Here is an 11,114-nt window from a genome sequence, read left to right as displayed (position 1 = left end):
AACAGATGTGAAATCTATTGCGTAACTTCTTCTTCATGGGGTAGATTAGAAGGGCTAGGTTAGGAAAAGTAAACTTTCCTTGTCCTCATACGGCATACGCATATCAGTCATAGTCTAAAAGTCTTGGGGGGAAAAGGGAGGCCTGGGGTAATATGGTGTGCCTGGCTTGGCATTCTTGGCCTGTTGCAGATCCCTCTTCTCTTCAGTGCCAAGTTCCACGTATATGTCCACCTTCTTGACTGGCTCTGGAACTTCAACAGCTTTTGGAGGGAGGAATTGCAATTTCTTTTGATTTTCGAGGGGAGAGTACGTCTCTAATTGCTCTTTTTTCTCCTAACCAACGCCGTAGGAGTGTGTGGCTCCCTCACCTTCTTGGATGGTATGAAACACCTCTTGAATTTTAATTCCTCGATAGCTTTAGAGATAGCCTCTACTTTTTCAAAGAGTTTATCCTGTGTGTCCTTGCACTTATCGTATTCGCAACGAGAACACGAGGATGAAGAGGGGTGAGAGAGACCTGTGTAAGGGCGAAAAGGGGTATTTTCAAACATATTTATTCTTTCTTGAGCATCAACATGCTCATCATCACGAGTGGTAGTAGAATCAGCATGCCTGCCACCAACACCAATAACTCCACCAGAAGAAGCACCTGGATTTGCCTTAGTAAAAGGTTGGTCATGAAGAACCTCAACATTAGGCTGACCTTGCCTAACTGGTCTTCTTATGGCTGTTTCTCCAGCTAATTCCTTCTTTATTAACTCCACCGTTGGGTCTACAATAGTATCAACATGACCTAGAGTAGTATAAGAAGTCATCACCGACTCCTCTTCAGTAGGCACGATCCATGGATGCACAACCTATAAAAAAGAAAAAAAAGACAGATGCATTTAAATCATATAATATAATAATTTCACAGTTGGGCTACATTTTAAAAAAAAAGACCCATCTGTTGCATAGTTTGCAGTATATGGTTAAAATCCGTTTAGAGTCTGGTTTAGAGAAACAGAGCAACACGTGGATAATCTGATGCAAAATATCAATCGTTTGTTGCAACAGCTGCACAAGACGGGTAATCTTGTCGCGACCTGAATCGGGGCCCTAGACGTTATGAGCATTCCCGAACCGTGAAGGCCCAGTATGCCCTCTGTCTATCTGGTAATCATGCACAACATTCATATAATAAAAGATAATTGGGAAATAGAAATCTAATACGGAAACATGGTCAGTCTGAATGTGATCATAATACTAAAAAATTGAAATCCAAAAGATATCTGGATAATAATAATGTCTGACTCAGTCTGCGAAATCTCTATTATGAACTAAACAAAACTGTCTAAAAACTGGGATAAGGCCCCCAGTAGACCAAAACATGACTAAAGATACATATCTGAAAGTAAACAGGCCTTCTAGAATATAGAAGGCTCAACCGTGCACAATCTGCTCTGCGATCTGAAATATCTACTATTTATCTGGACCCTCTAGACTGTGTCTCAAAACCTGGAAGGAGGGAGGGGGGCGAGGGTCAGCACAAATGTACTGGCACACGAAGCAATCCAAAATAATGTATTTGAACATATATATAATATATGAGAGCAATTTTCATCAACACATCACCTATAAAATAGCTTTTGAAAACACATGGGCACTTTCTAAAAACATATAACCTGTCTGTAACTTTCAAATTATGATCTGTGTATTACGTCTTAGTTAGGTGGTATTCCCTACAAGTCTGATATTCCACGGGCGATATGGAATCCACCATTGACTTGGCCGGGAAGCCTCTAACCCGAGTATGCCGCAAGGGTTGGAGTTCTTGAATCTAATATGCCACACGACACTTAAGTCTGCATATAATAATATACCTGAGTCGACAAACCACGATTTTAGGCAATGAGTTGCTTGAACTCAAGCCCTCTTCAGGGAACCACCTAACATCTCTGTATGCCTATTTTTAACCTTTTCTATACATGTAACATTCTGAATGTCTAAAATCATGATAGTCTGAAATGTCTATTAGTCTAAGTCTGATATGGCATTGGTCTGAATTGGTATCGTCATACCAAGACTTGCAAGTCATGATTTCTGAGCCATAATACATTAAGCTAAATCTTTCATTTAAAGCATAATTTAGACCACCAAAAACATGCAACTGATATAGAAGATTTCGTGTTTCGAGACTCAAGTCAAAATCATGCAAAAACTTCATCAACATATGGTGGTCTAGTGCCTTTAGAAAATCCATGCACTCTTTAATTACATGCATTATGAACATTAAACATTCATGCTAGATTCCCTCTTTAGTGATTTAAAACCACCTTTAAATCATAACAAGAGTTCAATCATTTCATAGAGTGCTTTTCAAGGATGCATTGCAAAACAATTCATATGCTATGAGAAATCTGAAAAATTCATAATAAGAGGGAATTTACCGAAAATTATGCTCTCAACAAGAATTCATTCTTAAGTAAATGGTTTCATACATTCATATTCTCAAATCACTTTGGGGAAGGTCAAAAGACGAAAACAATGATGTTAAAACACTTAATACATGAATATTAACATAGATTCAAAAACCCCATTCTAAAACATGATTTTTCTATGCCCAAGAGAATTTAGGAAAACCCCGCATACCTCTATTTAAGAAATTGAGGGATGATCCGTGAAGCCTACAATGTGGGGATTCCAAATCTCTAATTATCTTCCAAAACCCACAGTTGAATCTTGAGTTATTTGGGATTTTTGTTTGAAACCCTAAGGGGTGTTCTTGTGAGAAAATTTGAGAAAAGGATTATATTTTGATGAATTGGGGGCTAAATCTGGTGTTATAGATGAAATTTGGGTGAGGTAAAATGACTAAAATGCCCCTAAGAAAACAAACAAAGTCGAAACTGTCCCTCAGTTGACAACCGACAGGCTGAAGTAAAACGGGTATAACTCCTTACTCAGATATTGGATTTGGATGAAACCAGTTGCATTAGAAAGAAAACTCAAAGATCTTTTATTTGATAGGTAGCATCTCTCCCAGTTCATTATATTCAGAGAGTTAAGATCATTTCAAGTTGACCCTGAAATGCTGAAAACTGGGCAATAGGCTATGCGTTTTGCTACTGTTTTGAAATACAAACGCAGCCTTATGCGTTCCAAAAATTTTCAAAACTTTTTCGAGATGTACTATGACCAATCGTAAAGCAACTTGAAAATCTAAAAATGGAGATCGGAAAGGTTGAAAAGTTGTATCCCGAAGATTGCCAGCTAAAATGACTCTAAGTTACACTTGGAAATTTTTCAAGTTTTTAAGTCTAAGAGCACTCTATTAAAGGCTAATCCATGCACGAATTTTATGGGGTGTTACAAATCTATTATGCAACAGATGATCTGTACGTCACAACAGATGAACGATATGTTATCAGATTAAACATCTGTTGCATAATTTGCAGTAGATGGTTAATCTTTTAGGAGTCGGGTTCAGAGAAACAAAGCCACAAATGGGTAATCTGATGCAAGATATACCCAGTCGCAACAGATGTCCCATCTGGTGCATCAGATATAATATCTCATGCACCAGATATAATATCTGTTCAATAACTTTCTTATCTTTGAGTAGAATTATTTTACTTGAAGAAGACGTACTGCATCATCCGGAGGGTTAAAGAGATCAGCCTCCTTAATATTGGTGTTGCTCTTTGCAGCCAACCACCTAAACATCCTTGGATGAGAAACCTCAGCCGGGTAATCTATTAACTGCTTTTGGAGGGAAGGAATGGCTTCAAATAACCAAGCCTAAAAAGTGTAAACAGGAAGTAAGTTAAAAAATCATAATAACTATATTCAATATAAATTAATGGATGATTAAAATTAGTGATTAATTTTACCATGAAATCCCAAGGAAAGACGTATAATGTGGTCGTCCCTGAGGATAGCTTTGTCAGTGAATATTAGACAGTCAAGTAAAAGCTGTCATATCCCCAGGGATAATTGTTGAATTTATCAAAATCCTCAGTACGCGCCAACAAATCATCTTCTATGACCTTGTTGATGTCTCTTGCCAATATAACCGAATGGGCAAACCAAACTAAGCACAACTTCTCCCTGTACTGCTCTGGTATGGTTTTATCCTCGAGATCTGTCAACAAATCCGATGCTTTGTAGCCACGTCGAGCAATGTCAAACAATCCATATATTTTTCCCTTGCATTTTCTTGCCTTGGATATTTTACGGGGTGGTGGTCCTTCTGGATGATGGCATCTCAGGCCCATCACTATGGCAAACTCTTGCAAGCCAAAACAAATAGGCATGCCACAGTAGTTGATCCAGATTTCATCCATCTTCTTTTTGCCCCCCTTCTCTGAATCTTTATCATCCCCCGTGTACTTGATCCTGCGCTTGAGAAGACCATATACCATCATCACAGAAAAACGAATACGGGCAGAAGGGTCCCTAGGCAGCTCAAGAAAGCATCCAAAGAAGCTCTTCTTAAAAAGTCTGCCTATGTTTTCGTTCTTCATAATTTTCATAAAATGTTCAAAATTTTTCATAAGTACAATTTGACTAGTTAGCTATTTTCCTTCTGGGTCATTTATTGGCATTGCAACTTCAAACCTATCAATACTAAAAGTTTTGATAGGATTATACTGGGATGTCGATATTAAATCACGCCTTGTCAGTGATCCATTATCATCATGTTGATGATCATTCTCTTTCTCTTTCTGACTCTCTAATTCCTCCTCTTTCTCACTGTTATTTTCTTCATCACCATCTACGGACCCTTGTCCACCTCCCTCAATGTTGTTTTTACATCTCTCCCCAGCTTCACTTTTCCCTAACTGAGATTGGTCAGGAAGCTCCTCCAAATCCCTCTGTACTGTAGCCTTTTTTTTAAGTGGTCAGACGTTAATCCATTTTCACTTTCTTTTCTTTTCGGAGACATGTTTTACCTATAGACAAAGAAAAATAAAAATTACATTATAGTTGATGTATGCATAGATTTTAAAAAATACATTACAAACACTACGAATACCGACACACCAACAACCACCACCGTAAACACCACCAACCAATGCCAACAAACAAACACCACGAATACCGACACCACCACAAACACCACCAACCAATGCCACCATCGGTGCCACCACGAAGACCACAAACACCACCACCACCACCACCACAACCACCAACACCATCCAACTATACCACGATAATCAACGTAACACTGCGACTGAAACTAGAGATTTCTCGAGTTCTTCCTACAATTTTACCATCAAAACTCAAAATTATAAACCTATTCTCAAAGATAATACAACTAAAATTTTTATTTTTCATCATTAACTTAAAAGCCCTTATTTTTTAGAAAAAAACAAATATAGAGCTCTTCTCGAACTCTGTTGCCTACGAAGACAAAGAAAATAACTGATACAAGCAAGAATGATGTCAAAAATAGCACCTATGTGGTCAGAAATGAGAAGAAAAGTGATATGTTGTGGAGGGTTGAGCAAATTTGTTGAGTAGTTGTTGTATGTATTGTATTGTTGAGTGGGAATGAGAGAGAAAGAGCTAGAACTCAAGATTTGAAATGATGAAATGTTTTGTATGGGTTGATTTGTATTTTGAAAAAGAATGACAAGTAGTTTTGAAAATGTTAATTTGGTCCGAAATGATCTTAATTATTTTTAAAATCATAAAATATATGTGTAATTTTTAAAATCATATAAAAAAAATTGAAGTTGTAGTTGACCGAGTACTCTAGGAGGTGACCCTGTGAAAACTCGCCCCTGGTCCTAGATTAATCAATTTAGGAGTCTAACATATGAACTCAATTGAAATTGTAAAAAACAAATGTTCAACATGTTGTGTCAGATTTCTCATATGTTGTAAATTATCAATCAGATTAGGTAACAATAGATTACGAATCTGATGTAAATTATCAAACAGATTAAGTCATCTGTTGCGACAGATTACCCATCTATTGTAAATTATCAAATGGATTGGCATATGTCGCAACAGATTACCCATATATTGTAAATTATCAAATAGGCACTGCCATCTATTGTGGCTGACCCTATGAGAACTCACCCCTAGTCCTAGATTAATCAATAGTTTACCCTATGAGAACTCACCCCTAGTCCCAGATTATTCAATCAAGATATTAGTACCCTAGTCCTATATTAATCAATTAAGGTATTAGTCTAACATATAAGGTAGTAAGAATTGGTTCGGCTCAAAGTGATCGATTGCCGACTCTGGTTGGGAGGAACGCAGTACCGTTTCATCATGCAATTGACAAAAGACTCAATTGAAGTTGTAGTTGACCCTATGAGAACTCACATTCAATTAGGATATTAGTCTAACATATGAACTCAATTGAATTATATATAAATAAACAAAGATACTCAAATATCTTTCTATTGATATATAGCATCTCTCACAGTTCATTATATGCATGAAGTTATGATAGTTTGAAGTTGACTGAATTTTTTGACCTGAAATGCGCTCGGAATGTGGGAGCATTTCAAACCAGTGAGTTAGCCACTGAAATGCGCCCAAAATGCGCCTGGAATGTGTCCAATACGTACTAGGGACTTTTCCCATCGCAACGCAACTTGAAAATCTAAAAATGGAGGTCGGGAAGGTCATCAAATAAATCTCTGAAGTTAGGAGGTCTAAAATGAGAGTAAGTGTTGAACTTGAACACTTAGCAAAAAAATTTTCTAAGTGTTGGAATCTCTCACGGAGCTTTAAGATATGAATTTGATATGCAACTTTTACGGGGTCTTATAATATCTCCCCCTTGGAACATTCGTCCTCGAATGAGACTGACTGAGAGGGGAGAAAAGACAACTGACGTGAGTACTGAGCATGAATGAATGGATATGATTTCATGGCTGACATGACTAACAAGCTGAATATATCATACTGAACATGCATATCTGATGCATGCATAACTGATTTATGAATGACAGACTAAGTGTTCTGATGAACTAAGTTTTCTCAAAATGAGAATGCACATCTGATGCATAACTAATAAGCTGAGTCCATGCATATATGATGCATGATTTTATGACTAACGTGATCGTGAATGCATGACTGAAAGTATTTATAAGCTACCACACATAACTGATGCGTGGCTACATGATTGAACTGACTCATGAACATACGACTGAACATGCAATGGTAATGGTACCAAGTTTGGTACTGAAATCTAAACATGAGAATGAGTAAGCTCAAGGAAGACTGTTATGTTGTACTAAAAATATCGATGAGTTTGAGATTAATCACTCAATATGCATGAGTGAAAACATGAGAACATAAATGAGTTTGAAACATAATACATGAGTTGAACTGAGTCTGTAATACGTGACATGGATAGAGTATCGTGGGCTAAAATGAGCCATTAAGAACATAGGTTACGACTAAAATTTAGAACTAGAGGGTCAGCTTATAAGTAACCCTTCCTCCAGCTGGATTCATCTAGAGAAAAGAATGTGGTATGTTTAAATCACATAAGGTCGGGGGATATAGGGTATCTCCCCCTTGGTACCTTTTCCCTTGAATAATCCTGACTTAGCTGAGATACTAAGGAAAAATAAGGCGGTGTACAAGGCACTTACGAACAGAATTGTGACTTAATAGCTGGGATGTGAAACTAAGACATGATGTATGGACTTAGCTGATTACGAGTGCATAAATATACTAACTTATCTGATTAACTGAACAACTGGTAATTGAATACTAGGTATGCAAGACTGAATTGTACTTAGTCTAAATAGCTGTACTGAGACCATAGAGTATTATGCATACGAGAAGGGACTGACTGACTAATATGAGGTAGCTGAGCATGGATTTACCAAAAAGGTTTGAACTGAGGATATACATGACGTGGTATGAATTTATCTGATCTGTAGGGGCATAGCATGAGTCATGAAAACTGAGTATACTGTAAAGCATGATACGTGTACATGAGTTATGAGCTGCATGACCTAAGTGTAACACCCCACATTTTGGGCTACAATATAGACTATGATTTCGATGCATTGATAATTCCAAAGCCACAGATCCCATGCCAATATGGCATGTTAATTATTTGAGTAGTATGTGAATCCATTCAAGCTTGAATTAAGACCATAGAGGTCCTTCAACTCAAGGACGAGTTGAAACTATTTTGATCAATTAAGTTTTAGTGGATGTTGTAATTTGTGTCAACTTCCATTGACCATAACTCTCTGTATATGTCGAATTACAGAGACTACTATATGTCAAATGATAGGTCTTCAAGTTAGCTTTCCAACGATACCTATTTTGCTAAAATTCGGCACCCGAGCAAGAAGTTATGGCCTTTCAAAGTAGTAGGCGGCGCCTATGTAAACATAGGCGATAGCATAGGCAGTGCCTATGTAAACATAGGAGATTGCATAGGCAGCGCCTATGTAAAGATTTAAACTGACTTAAACACTCCGTTTTTGGGGCAAAATGGTCCTTTTCCACCCTTACTTAGCCCTAAACACGAAATTCAGTTCCCAAAGATCCCAAAATACACCTTCATTCATCAAAATTGTTCAAGAACTCCCTCTAGGGTTTCAAAATAAAAACCCAAGCAACTCAAGATTCAACCGTGGGTTTTAGAAACTAATTACATATTTGGAATCCTCTCAACGTAGGCTTCAAGAAGCACCTAAAATTCGTAGTAATCAAGGTACGTGGGGTTATCTCAAAAATCTCATGGGCTTTAAAAATTCATGTTTTCAAATGGGGGTTTTGAAATTACGAATATGATTATGTTTTAAACGTTTTATGATATTGATTTGGCCCTCAGGCCTACTCCCAAAGTGATTTGCTGTAGGATATATGTATATGCATGTATTCCGAAAAGATGTTAACTTGAGAGCAAGAATGATATGAAATTTCCTCTCTTGATGTGAATTTTTTTTAAATGTTCGTATGATGTAAATTGTTTGAAAACATCTTGAAGAGCATGACATGAAATGTTTTGAGAATTGATATGATTTCGACTTGAAAATGAAAAGTTTATTCATGTTGAATACAATGGTTGAATGAGAAGAATGATGTGATATTGATGGCTTGAAAGTCGTCTATGACGATACCCTACAGAGTATGACATGTGATTGATTTGAACAAAGTTTGAATGCATTGATTTTCATGAGAAAGGTGGATGCTCGAAGAAGGTGTTTGAGTGAAAGGGCTTATCGCTGGAAATCGTAGTTGACGATGCGGGTCATATGATATTGTATCCTACATGGGAGGATAATAAAATATTTGGGACATCTCACATGGGGGTATTCCCTATGGTGTACTCACATGAGGGGTATACCGACTCTAAATCCTGGCATCTACTTGGATTGGAGGTTTGGCCGCCGAGCACCAGAGGCGGATTCCACATAGCCATGGAATTACAATTGTAGGGTATTCCACCTAGCTCAATCGCATTACATTGGTATTGAAAACTATTACATTATGCCCATGTGTTTTCAAATAACTTGATAAGAAACTACTTTATAATGTCTCTCACCTATATTGTGTAAAAATATTATATTTCTGTTTTGATTTCTCTGCATACCAGTACTTTTGTATTGAACCCCTCTCCTTCCAGGTTCGGAGGCACAGTCTAGGGGTCCAGACAACCAGTAGATTCCTTTCGACAGATCACAGAATCAAGTGGTGAGCCTTCTATATTTCGGAAGGCCTGATGTCTGCAGTTTAATTTATCATTTATTAGTTTTGGGTCTACTGGGGGCCTTGTCCCAGTTTCCAGATAGACATTTGTTTTAGTCATGTAGTAGATATTTTGCAGACGTCATAGAGATGTTGTGTTGAGATTGTGGGACATTATTCCCCATTATTACTTTCGCATGATTCTTGACCATGTTTCCGTTATATTATGTATCTTCCGCATTTATTTTATCATATGAATTGTGTTTGTGATTACCAGACAGACAGGGGTGTTTCGGGCCTCATGGTTTGGAATACTCGTCACGGCCAGGACCCGGTTCGGGTCGTGACAAACTTGGTATCAAAGCACGGTTCATGGTCCCAGGGTGTCTGCGAAATTGCATTGGGTAGAGTCTTATTTATGGGTGTGTAGTGCACCACACTTATAAGCAGGAGGCTACTAGGCGTTTAGGAATGTCTCTCTTTCTTCATGTTCTAGTTTGTGTAATAGATTCAGAATGTTCCTCTTTCATACTCAAATTCGTGCTATGGTGTCGCCCATATGAAAGTAACAGTCATCCTAATTCTTTCCTGTCTTAGAAATCCTCAGACACGTCTCATCATTGGGTTAATTCAAGTACAGAAATTTAGAGTCTAAATGGTATGGTTCGTTCTGATCGAATCATATAAGATTTTGCCAAGGACTTGAGAAGAGTCCGTTAGTGCTTCAGAGTGTGTTGGTTCTAGTGTGAGCCTTGATTTTGATGAAATCATGCTTTTCAGCCTGTAGTATTAAGTGTATTCAGTTCTTCTTAGAACTTATGTTGCCAGTGTCACGCTTTAGAGGTAATAAGGTGTAGCAGAATGTTGGAACTGTACTTTCACCCGAACAGTAGTATGTGTTAAAGTGTTGTTTTCATGACCTATTGGTAATGAAATTAGATCAAGAAGTTCGTGATGTGAAGTCACAAAGTTAGAAGTCAGAGTGAGAATGATTTACCCCTTTATAGTGATAACCTAATTTGGTAGCTACCAGCATGTGTGGACAGTATGGTAGTCCATGGAGTAAGTGTTTGACTCTGATTTTATTTCTACAGAGTAAGATGTGTATTCTTAGTTCATTGAATATTGTGTATTAAATTTCTATTGTAACGCCCCGGAAAATGGGTCTCGGAGCGTCACAAGGTGCTTGAGGCTATGAGTAGCCCCAAGCTAACCCTTTGAGCCATTTTCATTCAGTTCAACACAAATCAACGGGGTTTCCATAAACAACCCTCAAATATCAACAGAATAATCATCATCCAAGAATAAAAGAATTTCAAAAAGATAACAAAATACGACTTATTAGTCAACTCCCAACATCTATACTAGTCTGACAAGCCTCTAAGAAAATCAATAAAACCAGCGAGCCATTGAGACATACCCCAACTGACTCATACTCAGTTATCAAATGT

General features: G+C 37.6%; 1 pseudogene; it reads right to left on the bottom strand.

Moving 5' to 3' along the window:
• LOC107847339 overlaps window positions 1–11,114 on the bottom strand; it is a 57,465-nt pseudogene that overhangs the window by 26,969 nt on the left and 19,382 nt on the right.

The sequence above is a fragment of the Capsicum annuum genome, unplaced genomic scaffold (genome assembly GCF_002878395.1).
Source record: "Capsicum annuum cultivar UCD-10X-F1 unplaced genomic scaffold, UCD10Xv1.1 ctg82890, whole genome shotgun sequence".
NCBI classification, from domain to species: domain Eukaryota; kingdom Viridiplantae; phylum Streptophyta; class Magnoliopsida; order Solanales; family Solanaceae; genus Capsicum; species Capsicum annuum.
This window is presented reverse-complemented; position numbering and strand designations above follow the sequence as displayed.